Source organism: Bos javanicus, chromosome 7 (genome assembly GCF_032452875.1).
Source record: "Bos javanicus breed banteng chromosome 7, ARS-OSU_banteng_1.0, whole genome shotgun sequence".
NCBI lineage: Eukaryota > Metazoa > Chordata > Mammalia > Artiodactyla > Bovidae > Bos > Bos javanicus.
The window spans coordinates 59,710,701-59,723,345 of NC_083874.1; the positions used below are offsets into that span (position 1 = coordinate 59,710,701).

Sequence of the window (12,645 nt, forward strand, 5' to 3'; positions counted from 1 at the left end):
ATCAAATAGGTGCCTCTGTTGAAAACCCTGATTTGGACCAAAGTCCAGGTTTTTATTTTTAGCCAATATAAGGAAGAAGCTATTAAGAGAGAAAAAAAGATAGTGATCCTCTTTATTTCTCAACACATACCAATTGACCTTCATGAAAAGAATTGTGAGTTCGCATTTACCATGTTATATCTATAAGGAATGGCTTGTAACCTAATCAACAGTGCTGAAAAATGCTCAATAGGTCCACTTGAATGGAACCATTGTAAGAAAATATGTGATTTGAATTATGTGATTCTGGTGGCCCTACTAGTCATGGTAGTCTTTGTCAACAGCCCAGAGTCTGCAGTACCTCGCCCCTGTCTGTCCAACTTCAACTGGATCAATCCAAGTCCATGCCTGAGATCTTCTACTTTGGAACAGAATGAGAGTTTACTTCACCTTCTAGTTTCAAGGAGTAAAACAATGTGAACCCAAGTTTGCTTACAGCCTATAGCCCCACAGATGAAAGATGCCCACCTGCTGTATTTGGAAAGAATGAAATCAAACCGTGGAAAAAAAAGAGAGCTGAAAGAAGGGGAGAAAAGTCATGCTTTGATGACATCATTTGAGCCTCTCAATATGGCTGTGCATAAAGCAAGACCTATAAATACCCTCTTTTGCATAGGATAGTTTGGTTTTAGCTTATGTCATTTACAGTTGGAAAAGTCTTGATTTCTAGAAGGTCCATTGATTGTTAATTGTTACTTATAGAAATTCATTAGCAGATATATTCCCTCATGTTTATTCATCATTTAAAGGAAAGCATATACAAATGTGTGTGTGTGTGAGGATTCTTCTGAACACACTAAAAACTAATAAAGAGGAATTCTGAGAGATTTAAGCCTTGAAAAGCATGGCTTCCTCAAAGGCAGCCAGAGCCTATTATGTCATAGATTAAAGCAAATGAATTAATCCATTTAAAGAACATTTGTTGAGTAGCTGCCTTTTAATTCCTTTGAGATTACTAATATAAATATGCAAAAATGTTTTTTTTCTTTATAACCCAAAGGGCAAAATACTATACCTGTTGTTTAGGATTTTGCTCTAATCTCATCACAATATATCTTAGAGCTATAATAAAGCTCTAATTCAGTCTTCCTTTCTGGATTCACACTTTTCCACTATACAGATGTTCCATAAATTTTTAATTATTCCCTACTAATGAACAATCAAGGTATTTTTTCAGTTTCTTGTTACTAAAAAAATATTATCGTAAATGATCATGTATAGATATCTTTGCTGTCTAAGGGAAGGGAAAGTAGAAGTTTGGCAGATTTTGTCAAATGTTGTTCAAAGAAGTTGCACCAAACTGACTCTCACACATAGCATATGAAGGTGAATCTCTGCTACACTTCCATTCTTTTCAATATCTGTCAACCTTATGAGTGGGAAAACTGTGTTTCCATTTGTTTCCATTTACATTTCTTTAATAATGAATGAGGTTGAACATATTTATACATTTAGAATCCATTTTATTTATTTTCTGTGGATTTCCTGTTCATATCATTTATCCAATTTCATTGTTTTTCTTCCAAACTTGTTATAGCTCTTTAACAGAAAGAAAAAAAGCATCTCTTCTTTCTTATGTGTTGCAATGTATTTTTCTGTGTAGCAAGTTTTTGTATGAGTAAATGAATCACACATTTTATAGCTGCTAGGTTTTGTTGTCTTTCTGTGAAAAAATTTCCTCACTCCAAGCAAGATATATATCAACGTTTTCATTTAGTATTTTTATGATTTCATTTTTAAATTTAAATTTTATATGCTTATAGAATTTATATGGGCAAGAATTGAACTTTATATCTCCCCAAACTGTGCACTGAATAATCCTTTTTTCTACTGATTTTAAATACTACCTTTATTGAATATTTAGTTCCCTATGCATCTGGGTGTATTACTGACTGGTTTGCTGTTTAACATGGCACTATTACTAACAAAAGCATATGGAAGATATCAAAATGAAACACGTAAACCATTTAGTGTTGCGTCAAACTCCATAAAAGTAAAAAGAGCAAATAAATTTTAAAGGTAATTCTTTTCCTTTACATTTTTCTTCTTGGTTGTGATTATTCTCATACTCACTTAGCACTACACTGTTTCACATCTAATTTCTCATTTCTTCTTAGGTCTGAGGAAAAGGTCATTTTTCTGTAGAAAATTAAGTTATAAAAATTACTTTTCCACTTTACAGAGAAGAAAGCCCAGCCTCAGAAAAGCCACGCGGCTTGTTTCAGGGGAACATGCTGCTAAGTGGCGGTTGTCGTTCAGTCGCTCAGTCGTGTCTGACTCTTAGCGACCCCACGAACTGTAGCCCGCCAGCCTCCTCTGTCCGTGGGATTTCCCAAGCAAGAATATTGGAGTCAGTTGCCATTTTCTTCTCCAGGGGATCTTCCTAACCTAGGGATTGAAGCTTTGTCTCCGGCATTAGCAATCTTCCTGACCTAGGGACTTACCCTTTGTCTCCGGCATTAGCAAGCAATCTTTACCACTGACCCACCAGGGAAGTCACAGAGCGGGAGTTGAAATGAGGTTTCATGACCGCAGGTCTCCTGTTGAATTCCAAAATTCCTTTGAGAAAGCAGACATTACATAAATAACTGGTGAATAAGGACCCTCTTCCCATTTCCAATCTGTTCCTCTCTATACGTAGCTTCTATTAAAGTGAGTCCCCCCATTTGTCATATTTTTTCAGTTGATAAAAAAATTAAAATCTTAAGTGGCCACAATCAATATTCAATAAATAGTTGTAAAATGTATTAGTCATTCATTCTACTCCTACACCACTTCTGATGGGAAAACTATCCTCAGTGGAAACTCATCAAATAGGCGTTGTCCTCAAAATAAGAGTCCCTTAGAGTACTAAAAAAAAATCTTGAAGTATCAATATTTAAATGTCATAAATTTTAAAAATTTAAACTCAGAAATTTAAAAATTCAGAAATATTTAGACTATCTCAGTCTTTAGAAGGATCCCTACTTCTCATTTTCACTCTATGAAATCCTTGAACTTGATTGGAGTCTTTCTACTTTTCCCTACAGTTGGAATCCCCACCAAATCAAAATTGGTTATATAGTCAAATTATTTGTTTTTAGTTTTTCAACAGTTATGTCTCACATCAAAAGCAAAAGTAACCCACCAAACCCTGGTGGACCGCCTTAGGCAACACCCTTTCTACAGCAAGTTCCCATGTAGAGAAATCCCATGTAGAGAAATGGGACTGATTTCAACATGAAGGATTATCCAATTCAAGTTTCAGCCCATGTCTTTCCACACATTTCAAAGACTTACTCAAAAAGTCACACACTGAAACTTGTTGAAAACTTTCTGGTGAATAGAACATCAACAAATGCCCTGTTTATCACAAGAAGTCATAGAGGAGACCCCGGGACGGGAGGAGTTGTTCAGAGCATATGGTTTTTCACTCACTCCCTCACCTACTCATTCAGATAAATCATGAACAAAAATGAACATGGTCTTCGCCTCTCCGGAGTCGACATGCTGATGGGGAATTAGGCTTACTGTTTTACTATTTACTCTCTATTTGTTTCATTTGTCTTTTATTCTTCTGTTTTTCCCTTCCTGCTTTTCTTAGGGCTAGTTTATATATTTTTTTAAGAATTCCATTCTATCTGTTGACTTTTTAGCTATATGTGTTTGCATTATTATTATTTTATTTTCATTATTCAGGTGATAGCTCTAGGGGTTTGCAACATATATTTTGTTTTGTTGTTTTGTTTCATTTTTGGACATGGACTTTTTTTTTTTTAAGTCTTTATCAGATTTGTTACAATACTGCTTCTGCTTTATGTTTTGGTTTTTTGGTCCTGAGGCATGTGGGATCTTAGCTCCCTGATCAGGGATCGAACTGGTACCCCTTGCATTGGAAGACGAAGCCATCAGAGGAGTCCTACGACATCTATTTTTAACATTTCAGTTTGCTTAGAGGTAATATTGTGTTGTTGTTGTTGCTGTTGTTGCTAAGTCACTTCATATTGTGTTACTTTATGTTAAATGAAAGAAATTTGCAACCATATACAGTTAATTACCCATCTCCAAAATTGGTTGCTATAGTTATCATAGATTTTACAATATAAGTGTTTTCCATCCCACAATTCACTAACATATTTCCTTTAAATAGTCATATGTAATTTTAGGTAGAAGGAAAATAATTTTTAAAAAATATTTACCTACATGTTTATCATTTCTGATATACTTCTTTTCTTACTGAAAGAACAATGTTTTAGTCTGGTATGATTTCCCTTCAGCCTGGAAAACATTTTTTGGTTTTCTTTGAAGTGTAGGTCTGCTGGTGATAAATTATCTAGTTTTCTTTTTCCTGAAAACATCTTAATTTCACCTTAATTTTTGAAGGACGTTTTTAGTGATACAGAATTCCAAGTTGAGAAGTTTATATTTTCTTTTTCTCCCAAACCACCTTCCCACCCTTGCTTTTAGCACTTTCAGATGTAGTTTCACTCTTTTTTGAAATCCATCGTTATTAGTGAGAAGTCTGAGATGAATCGTACTGTTATTCTCTTATGGAATGTGCCACTTTTCTCAGACATATTTCATGTCTTGTTTTCAGTATTTTGATTATGATGTACCTACTTATGATCTTATTTATATTTATCCTACTTGGGATTACTGTTTTTCTGGAATCTGTACATTTATTTCTTCAAAGATTATTTTGTTTTATTTCCTTAATTCTTTCCTTCTAAGATTCCACTTATATATTTGTTCATCTTTTTGATGTGATCCTGAAAAATCACAAAGGTTGTATTATTTTTAGTCCTTTTCTATGTTCTTCATATTGAGTTATTTCTATTGCTCTGTCTTCAAGTTCATTGACTCCTCCTTCTGTCATCTCTCATCAGCTGTTAAATCAATTCAGCAAATGTTTTATTTCAGGTACTGCATTTTTCTGCAAGCTCCCTCCCAGTTACAGAAAACTTCTCACCTGGAAACCTGGGGATTATCTCTGATTTGTGCACACATGAAAGACATGAATCATTTAAGATTCTAGCTGTGCCCTGCATTGAGTTAAATTCCAGAGAATAGCAAGGAGAGATAAGTAAGCCTTCTTAAGTGAACAATGCAAAGAAACAGAGGAAAAATAGAATGGGAAAGACAAGAGAACAATTCAATAAAACTGGATATATCAAAGGAACATTTTGTGCAAGGATGGGCATGATAAAGGACAAAACAGTAAGAAGTGGTAACAGAAACAAAAGAGATTAAGAAGAGGTGGCAAGAATGCACAGAACTGTAAATAAAAGGTTTTAATGACCTGGATAACCATGATGGTGTGGTCACTCAGTTAGACCCAGACATCCTAGAGTGTGAAGTCAAGTGGGCCTTAGAAAGCATTACTATGAACAAAGCTAGTGGGACTGACAGAATTTCAGCTGAGCTATTTAAAATCCTAAAAGATTATGCTGTTAAAGTGCTGTACTCTGTATGACAGCAAATTTGGGGAAACTCAGCAGTGGCCACAGAACTGGAAAAGGTCAGTTTTCATTGCAATCCCAAAGTAGGGCAATGCCAAAGAATATTCAAACTACCATACAATTGTGCTCATTTCAGCAAGGAAATGCTCAAAATCCTTTAAGCTGGGCTTCAGCTGTACATGAACGGAGAAATTCCAGATGTACAAGCTGGGTTTAGAAAAGGCAGAGGAATCATAGATCAAACTGTCAACATTCATTGGATCATAGAGAAAGCAAGGGAATTCCAGAAAAACATCTACTTCTGCTTCATTGACTACGCTAAAGTCTTTGGCTGTATGGATCACAACAAACTATGGAAAACTCTTAAAGAGATGGGAGTACCAGACCACCAGGCACCCTCAGGTTTGTGTCCTGAGAAACCTGTATGCAAGTCAAGAAGCAACAGTTAGAACTATACATGGAACAATGAACTGGTTCAAAATTGGGAAAGGAGTACACTGAGGCTGTATATTGTCCCCCTGCTTATTTAACTTCTATGCAGAATGCATCATGTGAAATTCCAGACTGGGACACAAAGACTAAGGCAGTGACTTTCCTAATGGTATACAGAAAATAATTGGTGATGTGTCTGAACTCCATATGCCTTTCTCTACTATTTCCACCTCTAGAACATGAGTAAGTCAGAAACACAGGTAAGTTAATTTGCAATTTACTGAAAGTATCTGAAATCTACTGAATTTGCTGAGATGTAAATTACTAGGTCACCAAATAAAAAGAATCTTAACTGTCATTGGCTGCTTTTAGAGAAGCTCAGGGTTGAACATGTTCCTAGGTCATCAGACCCACTATTCCTCTTCTCTGTTCACCACTTCCACCCTCTAATTTTTGAGACACTCCAATTGGGTGGTGGCCTAGCCTCCCAGGGTGTCCTTCTTTTATCTCTGTGCAGCTTTGAAAGTTATTAATTAACCTTCTTTATTTAATAAATTGTGTCTCCTGACATCATCACCCATTGGTCCTCACTCAGCCTTTTGTTCTTTCTAGAAACCCCTTGAATAATTGATTCCAGGTCTCATCCACTTTGATTCTTTTCATTTCCTCATCTGGGCCTCAGTTTCCTCATCTATAAAATGGGTAGATGGGGTGCTCTTTCTGCCCCCTTCTGATGCCTATGTCAGAAGCTTTCTCTATCTCCTTTATACTTTAATAAAACTTTATTACACACACAAAAAAATAAATAAATAAAAATAAAATGGGTAGATGAACTGGTCTTGTCAGATCTCCATAAAGTTTTCATTCTATGATCCTATGATATTTTAAATGTCCAAATAACAGTACCCCAAAACAGAAAAACTTGCTTGCTGCCAGGAACTCTAAAAGGAAAGTGTTTCCTAACATTTTGCCCATTGTGTCTTTTCCTTCCTTCCATTCTGTTTGTGTTTTTCTGGAGATGGAGAAGATAGTCCAGAGAAGGTGGGGTAGGTGCCTGCCTCATTGTTGATGTTGCCATGCACTCAAGCTGGGAAGAGATGTGAAGTACTTAGGGTTGCTGAAATCCCAGAGCAGTCCCACCCCTTCCCACCTTGGTTTCCAGATTCATTTCCAAATTATAGGGAGGTTTCCAGATTAAAATCATGATTGACTGGCATTCATCCAGAGTCCCACAGAGCCTCCTCTCTGGCACCTTCTAACGGATTTCTCACATACCCCAGTGCATCTGCGACCTCTACCCCAAGATCTCCCCTGATAAAAGGACCAAGCCTTTCTGTAACATTTCTGAAAATATAGAGAGGGCCAAATATTTAGAAAAACTGATCAGACCCATATACTGATTAATGTGTGAAACAATACTAACAATAAAATGACAAATTTTATTGAATAGTAAGTATGTTCCTGGAGAAGGAAATGGAAACCCACTCCAGTATTCTTGCCTGGAAAAATCCCATGGACAGAGGAGCATGGCAGGCTACAGTCCAGGGGGTTGCAAAGAGTAACACACAACTGAGCACACACGCACACACAAATATGTTCCAGAAACTAGATTAAAGAACTGTATGTACTTTATGTTATTTAATTTTCACAATAAAAAATGAGGTCAGTTCTATTTTCATCACTGTTTTATAGATAATGAAGCAAAACTTTAAATTAATGTGTATATCACCTGCCTGGTATCATAGAATTGACAAATGGTAAAGCCAAGAATGCCAGCTCAAGTTTATATATTATAGTTTTAATAACTCTGATGTCTAAACATTTCATGCTATACAAAAATGCCTTATTTTTAAATGATGTTTTAAAAATTTTGCACCTAATCATCACTTCTTCCACAAAGCTTCCAAGATGTTCTGCAAATCTAATTTAGAGATCTTCACTGTTTCATTGTATCTGGGCATATTTTACACTGATGCTTAGCCCACTGTTTAAAATCTTCCATTTGTCTTTCTTCTATGCTAGACAGTAAACTACTTGAAGGAAATAACTGTGTCTCTGTGTTTGTATTCCTTGCTCTGCCAACACATATTTCTTCTCACAGACAGGATTTTAGGGCATTCTTGCTCTAGAGGGTTTTCAGTAGCTCTTGGTTTTACAGTCAAAATCAAAAGTTGTTGGATTAGGAGATGAAAAAACACCCAGCCCTTTCTAGGCATGTAGGGGATCCTTTTCAGTGTTTCCAGAAGGGATGGGAGCTCAGGCTTAGCATTAAAGAGAAGGAAAGTTCTACCTGAGAGATAGCCTATCTGAGATTAAGTAGTATTATGGCAGTTCAGAAGTTTTTTTACAGAGAACTTTCTGAAATACTGACTGTTAAATGTCTGTGGATCATAGACTGTTGCTGAGAGAAGCCGGGAGGGTCTCTGCAGCTAAGCCTGGCTCAATACAGAGAAACGGGATGAGGGCCCCCTCCAAGTCCATCTGGAGAATCAGTGCTGGCCAGCAGCATGGAGCAGTTGCAGCAGGAGTCACAAGTGGGCACCTGCAATGTTATTAGGACCCAGCCTCCCCTACTTTCCATACCTTTTAAGCTCCTAAGAGTCTCACACCACCCTAAGGAAGGCAAATCTCTCAAGCAATACAGATTTCATTTACTACAGATCTTCATATTGGGCAACTAAGATACTTGTTATACCAAAATAATGGAACAAACCCAGGCCTGTTCCAATTACACATGTACATTAGTATATTTACATAAAACATTTCTGGAAGAACATTCAAGAAACTGCTGAAGGCAGTTGCTTCGAGGCAGTGAGACTGAGGACCTAGGGAGAGGGTGAGGTCCATTTTTCTTTGGAAATGTTTTTGTATTGCCTAAGTATCATGTGCTTGTACCATTTGTATAATCATATAAACAAATAAGATAATTTATGTAATAAGTGAAATAAAATTCATTTTAAAATACATAACTGAACTTTTAAATGACTGTAATTTAATCCATTCTTTGCAGACACACCGTTGGAGCCTAAGTTGTGTTTTCTTTAGGATTTGAGGGAAAGAACTGTACAACAGGTCTGCTGGAAAGTTACTTACATGGAACACTAAAAAGTCTCATGAGAAGTGGTCTGGAGAAGGATGGAGAAAGTGAATTAAAATCACAGTGGTAATAAGAGAAATAAGTAACATATAAGGAAGGCAAAGTACTAAACTCTATATGATCATCTCATTTAAACAGTCCAGTCCAGCAGGTATCATTGTTTTCCCCATGGAAACTGACATCTGAGAAGTTGGATAACCACCAAAGCAAAACTAGGATTTGGTTCTAGACAATCTGAAGCTAGAGCCCAAGTTCTGTACTTGTGTATGTGACTCTGTGTGAGGAGAACCCAGTATCTGATATGCAGATGTTCTTTCCACTCCAGCCCTGTTGGTAACATAACTGCCTCCAACAGGTTCAGCAGCAACCAGACATCAACTCAGCAAGAGAAATGGCAGACTCTACTCGGCCATCTAAAGAGTCAGTCTTGGGGACTCCTAAAACAATACAGAAAAGTTGAAAAGAACTGATGTTTCCATAAAAAAGGACAGAGGGGCAGAGCCAGAGACACACTGTCCTCTGTTGTTATCATGACCCCAGTTTTATGCCCTGTGGCCTAGGAGATACAGTTTTATATAATGATGTTTAAAAGGAAATGTGAAATGTCAAAGAAGTCATGAGATTAAGATTATCTCAGTCTCATAAAGCCATGTTATCTGAGTAATTAACTGTGGAGGAAGGACCTTGATATTCTGCACACGTCTTCAGTCTGTTGGTACTGATGACCCCCGGGATCAAAAGAAGTAGGAAGCCAAACGACAATGCTCTGTCATTTCACCTCCTTGATGGTAAAGCAGAAAGTTAGCTTGCTGTTTCCTAAGACTTTGCATACAGTGATGTAAATCACCGCTCTTTCGTTCATTTATGAATCTCCAGACTGAGCCCCGCAGACTGACTATACTGAATGTCAGACTGAGCTAGAGGAGAAAAGAACTTGAAGTTCATCTTGTGAGGTTTTCATCTTTATTTGTTATCTTTGTAATCCTCCTCTTTTCTTCGCTCAAATGAGATCTCAGGAAAAAACCTACCGTATAAAAGCACAACTGTTCCATGTGAAACGGGGACTCCTGAGCAGCACCTGCTCAGTTCCCTGGTGCCCAGCCCTGGACCACAGCTTGGAGTGCTTCGAGTTGACACCAAGTAAAGGGGCCGTATGATACTTTGCCAAACCAGGACACTTTAAAGCACAAAAAGAAACTCCATTAATAACTGTGGTGTGACAACAGATGTAAACTGGGACTGCCCTGGGCAAATTGGGAAGCACGGAACCCTAGTTTTAAGAAGTACAGTCTCAAAACTGTTGACTCAGTCCAAACTCTGCATCTAAGAAATGAGGATTCTAGCCCCTTGACTTGCTCCAAAATGAATTACCCTCTGATGAGAACCAGGAAATTCCAAAGCAGGCAATCCACCCCTTCTGTCTAATCCATCTCAAAATAAGTCAACTGGGAAATAACTGAATTTTTTAATAAAAACAGTTAATGTTGTGTATGCCAAAGCTCTGTGATCTCAGTACTAACGATGTGCTTTTTGCCATAACTATACCACCTGTCGGATAAGGCAATGGCACCCCACTCCAGTACTCTTGCTTGGAAAATCCCAGGGCTGGAGGAGCCTGGGTGGGCTGCAGTCCATGGGGTTGCTAAGAGTCGGACACGACTGAGTGAGTTCACTTTTATTTTCACTTTCATGCATTGGAGAAGGAAATGGCAACCCACTCCAGCGTTCTTGCCTGGAGAATCCCAGGGATGGGGGAGCCTGGTGGGCTGCCATCTATGGGGTCGCACAGAGTTGGACACGACTGAAGCGACTTAGCAGCAGCAGCAGCAGCATACCACCTGTACTCTTCTTTACTTCATGTGTGTGTATGCTCAGTCACTCAGTGGTGTCTCTACATTGTTCCTCAAATCAGCTCACCTCTTACACTCAGATATTACTTCACCCAAAGCAAAAAGATGTGTTCCACCAGCTGTTTGCCTACTGTATTTTGTAAAGCACTTATATTTAGCAAACAGAACTTCTGAATTTTAATAATTAGATATTTTATACTTGCTAGTTCCGACAATTCTGGTCTATATTAAAATCTAGTATCAGATGACATCTGGCTTAACACAGCTTAAATGCTTTTTTCAAGTTTAACGTAGCAGTATGCAATCTTGTTCTATTAAAAGCACTCTGATTTCTAGAAACTTCACTGCTCACCCAAGATGGTCACTTTGCTCCATTCATTCCAGCCTTTCTCAAAATAGGCCTCTGGTTTAATTTTAATGTATTTGTTTACAGATGCTTTTGTGTACAGTTAGACCACGCAAAAGATTCCTAACAGTTATTTTAGAAAAAGCACATTTCATGTGTCAAAAATAAAACCAGTTATGCTAAATGACTGTACAAATATTTATTGAGCACCTGTCATATACCAAGTTCTATCCAAACTGGTGAAAATGAACAGCATACAGTTCTGGCCTCAGGTTCCTTCATGTTAGTAGGGAGACAGGCAAGTAAGCAAAAAAGATGCTACGTGCTATACTAATGAAGGGTTTGGATGTCCTCTTCCTGCTGATCAGCTTAGAAGGGATGAAGTCCTGTGTTTGGATCAGGTACAAAAATCGTACTCAAAAAATCAAATGTCCAGGAATGGATATTTCTTTATTTTTCTAACAGAATTTAATTTTCTTTCTAAATCATCCTCCTCTCTAAAAAATATTTTCAGAAATTTAGTTAAATTTGAACTTCAGTCAGTTCAGTTCAGTCGCTCAGTCGTGTCCGACTTTTTGTGACCCCATGAATCGCAGCACACCTAGGTGGCAGGGGTTTGGCTGAGAAGGTCGTAGATCTTATCTCATGATCAGATCCGTAGTCAACGGACATCTATAGTGGATGCCAGTGTCTTGCCCTCAAATCCAGTTTGAGGAATCACCTTCAGCTGAAAGCAGTGGAGGGTGCCCAGAATCCCTATCCCTCACCAACTCCCAGAGTTCACTCAGACTCACGTCCATCGAGTCAGTGATGCCATTCAGCCATCTCATCCTCTGTCATCCCCTTCTCCTCCTGCCCCCAGTCCCTCCCAGCATCAGAGTCTTTTCCAATGAGTCAACTCTTCGCATGAGGTGGCCAAAGTACTGGAGTTTCAGCTTTAGCATCATTCCTTCCAAAGAACACCCAGGACTGATCTCCTTCAGAATGGACTGGTTGGATCTCCTTGCAGTCCAAGGGACTCTCAAGAGTCTTCTCCAACACCACAGTTCAAAAGCATCAATTCTTCTTCACAGTCCAACTCTCACATCCATACATGACCACAGGAAAAACCATAGCCTTGACTAGATGGACCTTTGTTGGCAAAGTAATGTCTCTGCTTTTGAAAGCTGAAACAATGTATCAATATAATTCAGTTTCCATACCAGGACTATTTCACCCCACTCAAGGTTCTCCACTTGCCTTCTGTCCTGAAGTGGCATCTTGGAGGCATCGGCAGTGCATGGGGAAGGGGAGCAAGCATAGCATCTTAGGGTTAGGGAGTGAGGAATATCAAAACTGGAGGCTGGAATCCAGAACTTAAGTGATCTTTTTGACCCAGATTCTGGGCACCCTCCACTGCTTTCAGCTGAACGTGATTCCTCAAACTGGATTTGAGGGCAAGGC

At 38.2% G+C, this 12,645-nt stretch overlaps 1 long non-coding RNA gene across 1 annotated transcript in view; it reads right to left on the reverse strand.

Annotated features, from left to right (window-relative positions):
- Positions 1-1,497: 1,497 nt before the first annotated feature.
- Positions 1,498-12,645, reverse strand: part of LOC133251462 (uncharacterized) — a 169,939-nt gene continuing 158,791 nt past the window's right edge. Inside the window, exon 6 of the long non-coding RNA XR_009737625.1 lies at positions 1,498-2,598. This is a non-coding gene — a long non-coding RNA (uncharacterized LOC133251462). The remainder of the gene's footprint in view (positions 2,599-12,645) is intronic.